Here is a 7,068-nt window from a genome sequence, read left to right on the forward strand (position 1 = left end):
AAATACGGTACCCAAATAATAATTAAATAATAATATTATTTGAAAGATAATTTTATTAGATTTTTCAAAATTTTTTGAATTTTTTTTGGATTTAATTGGAGCTCGTATAATATAATTTAAGGTGTAGAGTTATTGGAGAAAGCCTGTTTGGAATATCCCTTAAGTGGGAGTTGATTAATCTCATTAACATAAGATTGGAATTATTTAACCCTAAGTAATAAATTCCATTAATTCGACCGAAGCCCTCTTTCCTTACCCGAGCTCGTCCTCTATCCGTCACAGACGCGCTGCTTCCTCCTCCCCGATTTCGCTAAACTTGCCTTCGGTCGAACCCCTCTTCCCCGACCATCTTCCCTACCTGATTCGCCTGATTACTCCTCCTTAACCCCTCTACTCACTAGGCCTCCTCCATCCTGATCATCGACGCCGAGCTCTTCCGACCACGCCACGCCACACGACGTCGCCGGATCACCGCGAGCACCAGCGACGTTACTCCTTCGCCTCCGGCTATCCGTCGTCGTCCCTCCTTTGTCCCTAATCTGTGCCCTAAATCTTTGCTGATCGCCTTCTCCTTTGTGTCGCCGCGATCATGCCGACCGCCCGCGAGCTTACAGCAGGCAATGATCTCCTACACGAGCACACACCTCGCCATCGTCGAGTCTTGGCTATCATACTACTAAGATTCCAGCGGCCCTCTCGATACCGACGACATTGCTACGCCGACACAGTTTCTTCATCGCCGTGCCCTAGTTTCCGGGTGCCGAGTCTTTCTTCCTCTTCACTAATCTGGATCAGGGGTAAGTCATGGTTCGATCTCATTTTCTGTTTGTGATGTGATGATTGATTGTTGACTGAACGATGTAGCTCCGGCCAAAAATCCTTGTGATGGCTGGGATACTTGTAGATATTAGCGATACGAACAGAACCTAAAGATCAATGGAAGGTAGGGTTCTTGTTTTAGGTTTGTGGACTTGGATTTGGGGCTAATACTCAACTGTAGATGATTTGATTATGTTGTAGGGTAATTGTTTTGGAAATCCACATCTTCACCCCGCTACGACTATATTTCCGGCAGCAAGCACACCTTCGGCTGTGGATCACCAGCTGATCGTCCGTGTTTAGGTGAGTTTCGTAGGTAGTTTCATGTCTACATTTGATACGATTACTGTGATGTGGATTGGATTGATTAATAGATAAGAGTGGATGAAGTTTGTGATCAGTTGTGTTAGATATTGGAATGTGTTTCTATGGAATTGGAAATTATCTCCTGTATTGCTTTGGTTAATTAGTTGTTGATGGTGATTGGTTGATATAGATTGTTATGTGATCATTCTTAGGATCATTGGATTGATTGTTGGTTGGATTATTAGATGTGGTGGTTAGAGATTGATTATGTGGAAGAATTATGCATGTTTGATTCATGATACTTAGTAATTGATGAAATTAAACTAGATTGGATAATTAGCGTAGGTAAAGGAAGTTGTTTTAAGAATAGATGTACCATTTGTTCCATAATGGGTTTGATTGAATCATTAGATTAGTTAACAGGTGGTTATTATTATTATATGAAGGAAAAGGGAAATTAAGTGAAGTTAATCCTTAATGCGAATTAATTAATGATCATTAATTAGGGGTTTCCCTAATTAGGCTTGGGGATTTTATTTAGCTATCTTATTTATATGGATGTAGCTAAGTAAAATACATTGATGCAGGACTCTAATTTTGAGATGGACATTTTTGACGAGGGATTGGTTTAGCATGATCAACAGTTAAAGGCAGGTACTTCCTACTTTGCTTCTTTTAATATTTTGATCTTAATGAATGAACTGTAATTTCGGATAGTTCCTGTATTTTCCTTGACTACACTCGTATTTTTCTTATGCTTAATACTTATCCACTCGATCTTTGAGTTACTCGTTTCTATATCTATACAATCTCACATTGTTGTCTATGATATTTAGCAGATACTAGATACCAGATGCTAGATATTAGATATTGGATATATATATATATGAAAACTAGATACCATGTTTACTTGTTTTGAATGTTGTATGTTTACATACCTTATTGAGCATGCTGGCTTCATGTAGCATACCTGAGTTCTGCTTATATATATATGATGGTTGTTACATTTTACGCATCATGTCATTGCATGCATGCCGGTGATTGGTAGCTATCCAAACATATGTCACAAATAAACTCCCAAATTAATGTAATAATCGAAAACCCATAACTACACAAGGAAATGTTTTAGTATAAGGGCCGGGTCAAATTTTTCGAGGATCATGCTAGCAACGTGCTTGTCTCGGATTTAGAACACTCTTTTTGGGTTTTCTAGTTATGAACTGTGATTTGACATTAAAGTGAAATATAAGACTTGAAATGAATTTGCAATCACTACAACTACCTCCTACAGTAGTAAATCCTTACTGAAAAAGAAATCAAACACCACATACCACACTTGCAATGAATAAAACTCAACCAAACTGAAATAACCAAAACTTACAATTTTGAATTAATCTAAAACAAACTAGAGAACTAATCTTAAGCTATCAGCATTTAATATAAAACTAAATCTACTTAACTAATTAAATTACCTAATGAAAACCAAAATGCAGAACTCACTTCAATTCATTGCAGAACAAAAAAAACTTAACACGAACTAAACACAAATCTAACTAGCCACACCAGAAATTAATTACTCTATTAAACTAACTTACTTATCAGCCAATGAATGGATTAAACAGGGATTGCTAAACACAAAAACATAGAAAGCAAAAGAAACTGCAGCAGTAATACTAGCAAAACAGAACAGAACAGAAATATGATAAATAAAATCGTGCAGTAGACAAAATTACCAACAAATCTATACTATGAAGTAACAAATTCAGATTCCAATTACAAAAACAGGCAGATCTACACTAAAGAATCAAAGTGCAATTAAACTAAACATCCTTACAATCCAAATCTCAGACCAAATCTTCTCCTCCTTGCCGTCGCACAAGGAACCGCAGAGAATGCTCCAACTGGTCTCGGAATGGCGCCCTCTAGCTCCAAGCTCAATTGGAATCACTCAATTAACCATAAAAATCTTCAACGAACCCGTGAACTCTAAAATCACGCACTGTTGCACTCTGGTTCACTGGCGCTGGAATCGCAAAGCTGGAAGGAGTGCTACGAAGGATGAATCGCTGTCGGAAATGGACCAGGATCACCGGAGGAACGCCACCGGTCTGATGAGAAAATCACGATCCGCTGCTACAGTATTCTGCCCATAGAATTAACTCACTGGAGACGCCCGATGGTCGGAAGCTGGTCGCCGGATGCTGAGGACCTCCACGCCGATGAAGAAGAGTTGATCCGCTGATCTGGATGCAGAGAGGAGCAAGCGATCGTGTAGAGAGAAACTGCACGATGAACAATAGCGCAAGCTCACTGTTCATCGTGCCAGATTTTTGATTTTATACTTATGGTTTTGGCTCAAATCAAGGTTTGACTTGGGTTCAGACTCAGTTGAACCAGATGTGGTTTGGACTCCATTTGGTTGGGTGAACCAAGCCTCCACTTGAATCATGAATCCATTTAGTACCCTACAAGACCAAATTCAAATAATGAGGAATAAATCATGCATTAGAAGGAAAAACATCATAAAGCGCATAAGGACTTTGTTTGGGTAAATATGATCAAAATTGGAGATTAAAATATGCAAATGTATATGGAACACCACATATTAACCCAAAAGTAATGTATCTAATCATAGCTTATCAAATCCCCCACACTTAATCTTGCACGCCTCGTGCAAGTGAACTAACTAAAGTAACAACTAAGATGGTACCTCCTTCTCCTAACTCTTCTAGATCATGTTCAAAAGATAGTAAAAGGAAGTTACCTGAAATTATCAAGTTTCATAAACTCAAACATTCCTGCATTCTATTCTTACCTTGGTTCAACACTTAATAATTTTATCCATCATGAATAAAATGAGAATGATAACATTTCTAATTTTCACAAGGTAATTTAATGTAGCTCTCATCCTAATCTCAATTCTTGAAATGGTAGAGATAACTCAAGCTACTCATAGCAAAACCACTACCATAAGCTTGCTTCTCATCTAATTTTTACCTCCATCACAGATATCAAGATGCACAATTATGAAAATTTACAACCATTATAAAAGAGAACAAAAGTATATGTGAATGAAAGAATTAATACTGATTCAGCAAAGAAGAAGACAAAGTTTCAACTTGAAGTGGAAGACATGGAACCAGAATATTATGTGATGATGAATTTCGGCCATGACATGAAATTCTACCTTTCCCATCTTTCAGTTAATAGTCAAGAGTTTGTTCTGCAGATTCAGCCTTAACATTCCTAATCAAATCTGTGGTTCCTTCATTCCTTAACTTGGTTCAGCTTCCTGCTCTTGATTAAATTCATCACTGGTATGCACAGCCATCTCTGATTTCTTTTCAGATTCTATGCAGTGATAACTTGTCCCGAGCTTCCCAGCATGTTTTTTTTTCTTCATCAAAATTCCATAACAAGTAAGCCTGGGCATTAGTTCAACTGATATTACATCAAGAGAACTGAATATGTCATCACATTGAACTTGTAATCAGCTAAAGTTCAAATCAAATCATGTGAATCTGACAAAAAAAAAATCTTCCACCATGTAGCATGGTTAAATGAAATTCTGGATCCTTACACAGAATTCTAGCTTTGTTTCAACTTTGCATTGTTTAGCCAACAAAAAATCTCAATACTTCTTCATCTTGCTTCTTGAGTCCCCTATCAGTGCATACTCGAACAATTAGTTCTCTTGCTTAATGTAACTCATTTTCAAAATGGCTTAGAAATGCTAATTCAGCAAATTGAGTCGCTGAATTTCAGTTTCGAGTTTCATAATTTGTAGAGGCTATAGAAGGCTGAAATACTATTCGTTTCTGCATCATGCAGGCTTTAACTTGAGTTGCTACCTTATTTAAACATTGCTCCAGATTTTTGATACACCTCTGATACACAACTACTGCATATTGGTAATGTTCAATTTCTGTATTCATTAGCCTTTCCAATGACACCGTATAACAACGACTTCCAATTTAGAAAATGGCACAGAAATAACCTTCAAAAGATTTTCTCTTTGCAGATTTCAGCATTTTGCAGATTTCAGCATTTCTTGATGAAAGATGTCCTTAGCACTACAATGGTATTTCCAAGTTCAGTGGTCTTCATTAGCTTTCCATTCCTGCACAACATGAATGTTCAGATTTGATCATGTTTTTGTAACTTTGAGCATAATTCTGTTGTACACAAATTTCAGCTACCAATCTTCAATTCCATTTAGCACTGCAAATCAGAATTACTGAGTATTAAAGTTTGGATTGTAAAGAGTTGGCCTCAAGTGAAGAATTCATTTGATAACTCATTTAAACTGAACTTGAATCTAAGTGTTATAGTTCAACAACAGCATAAAGGTTTGGCACAATTCATCCTTCCATTTCTGATTTCTAATTTTTTTTCTGCATTTCCTGTGTGTCTGCATCTCTGTTTATTGCTGTTATTTCAGCATATATCACTTTTGGTTTTCATTTGTTCAATTTCAGATCTGATTTTCATTTCCTTGAATTAAGTATCACTTCACACTTGAAATCCATCTCTGCCTTCTTTTGTTTTTTTTTTTCTACACCCAAAATCAGCCTTCAATTGCTATTAAGTGTCATTGATATTTCATCTTTGTAACAATTCAAATAAATCTTAGTAAAAGCTTATGATGCCAACATTCCATTTGTTGCTTCACGTTACAAAACTTCATCTAAGCTTCTCCTTTCCCTGGAATCATTTCTGAATTTTTGATACTCCATTCATTCGAAATTTTCTGAATTTGCATTGCTTCAACTTTTTCAGAATTGCACAGTTATGCATTTATCTCACAGAATTCTAAAATTACTGCTTCCTCACTTCAAACATCAGCAATTTATTTTCATAGAACTTTTCAATCATTAAATCAAATGATAGCTTGATTTCCATTTTATTTCAGCTTTAGTAAATCAATTAAAAAGCTTAATGCAATTTCAGAATTCCAACAACTTGGTACTATCAAAATCCTGTCCAGCAGGTTTGTAAAGAAATGGAAAAGTAATAAAAACATTTGCTGCTAAAAATACAAGAGTTTCAATTAATTACCAAGGATTTCAAGGTTAGTGACAAAAAATTTGGACACACTTAATACCCCATGTAAAACTGAATTTGTTTTCAGCTTTTACCTCACTATTTAAAGTACCAATTGCTACCTTTTTCTTCAACTTTTCAAAGTAAATGATACTATGTTCAAGTGCTTCGTATTCCAAAGGAAATAATACCTTCATATTCCAACTCTGCACTTCAATTCTACAGATTTCTAAAGCTCTATAAAAGACCACCATAGTATCAGTTTTCGGAATTCCAACCTGTTCACAATACTTCTAATCACAATTCAAATGTATCAATTATTGTAACAAAACACACATAGCCAACAACTTCCATTGCACTCCCTTTCTTTTCAGTACATTCACTTACTTCACCTAAACAAAAGAATCAATCAAAGACTAAACACCTCCCCCATAATTAATCATTTGTTTGTCCCGGCCAAAATAAAATCATCACATAATATCCAAGGTGACCACATCCAAAGAAATAAGACACGAGAAAAGTCTCCAAACCTCAGACAAATGAGACCCTTGATCACTTATGGGGTTACACACAAAGTAAAAGCATCTCCTAATGATCAGGTATGCATCTACACTTATGTAGTGACAAAAAGTAAGTACCGACTGAAACTCATGTAGTGATCAGATGCTACATAAGTATGGGGTTACACACAAAGTTTCTACATCTGATCACCCTCAGACAAATGGGCAAGAAGAGGTATCTAACAGGGAAGTAAAAGCAATTCTTGAAAAGACTGTGGGACCAAATAGAAAGGACTGGAGCAAAAGACTTGATGATGCACTATGGGCTCATAGGACTGCTTTTAAGACCCCTATAGGAATGTCTCCTTACAGGATTGTGTATGGAAAAGCTTGTCATCTA

At 36.4% G+C, this 7,068-nt stretch overlaps 1 long non-coding RNA gene across 2 annotated transcripts; it reads left to right on the forward strand.

Annotated features, from left to right (window-relative positions):
* Positions 1-240: 240 nt before the first annotated feature.
* LOC122027883 lies at positions 241-5,430 on the forward strand. Of its 2 annotated transcripts, none has more exons than XR_006124558.1 (6): positions 241-797; positions 865-943; positions 1,021-1,122; positions 1,713-1,779; positions 4,957-5,036; positions 5,147-5,430. It is a non-coding gene; the product is annotated as an uncharacterized LOC122027883 (long non-coding RNA). The 2 variants fall into 2 exon arrangements; XR_006124559.1 differs by having other exon boundaries at positions 5,164-5,430.
* Positions 5,431-7,068: the final 1,638 nt, after the last annotated feature.

Source organism: Zingiber officinale, chromosome 10A (genome assembly GCF_018446385.1).
Source record: "Zingiber officinale cultivar Zhangliang chromosome 10A, Zo_v1.1, whole genome shotgun sequence".
Taxonomy (NCBI): Eukaryota; Viridiplantae; Streptophyta; class Magnoliopsida; order Zingiberales; family Zingiberaceae; genus Zingiber; species Zingiber officinale.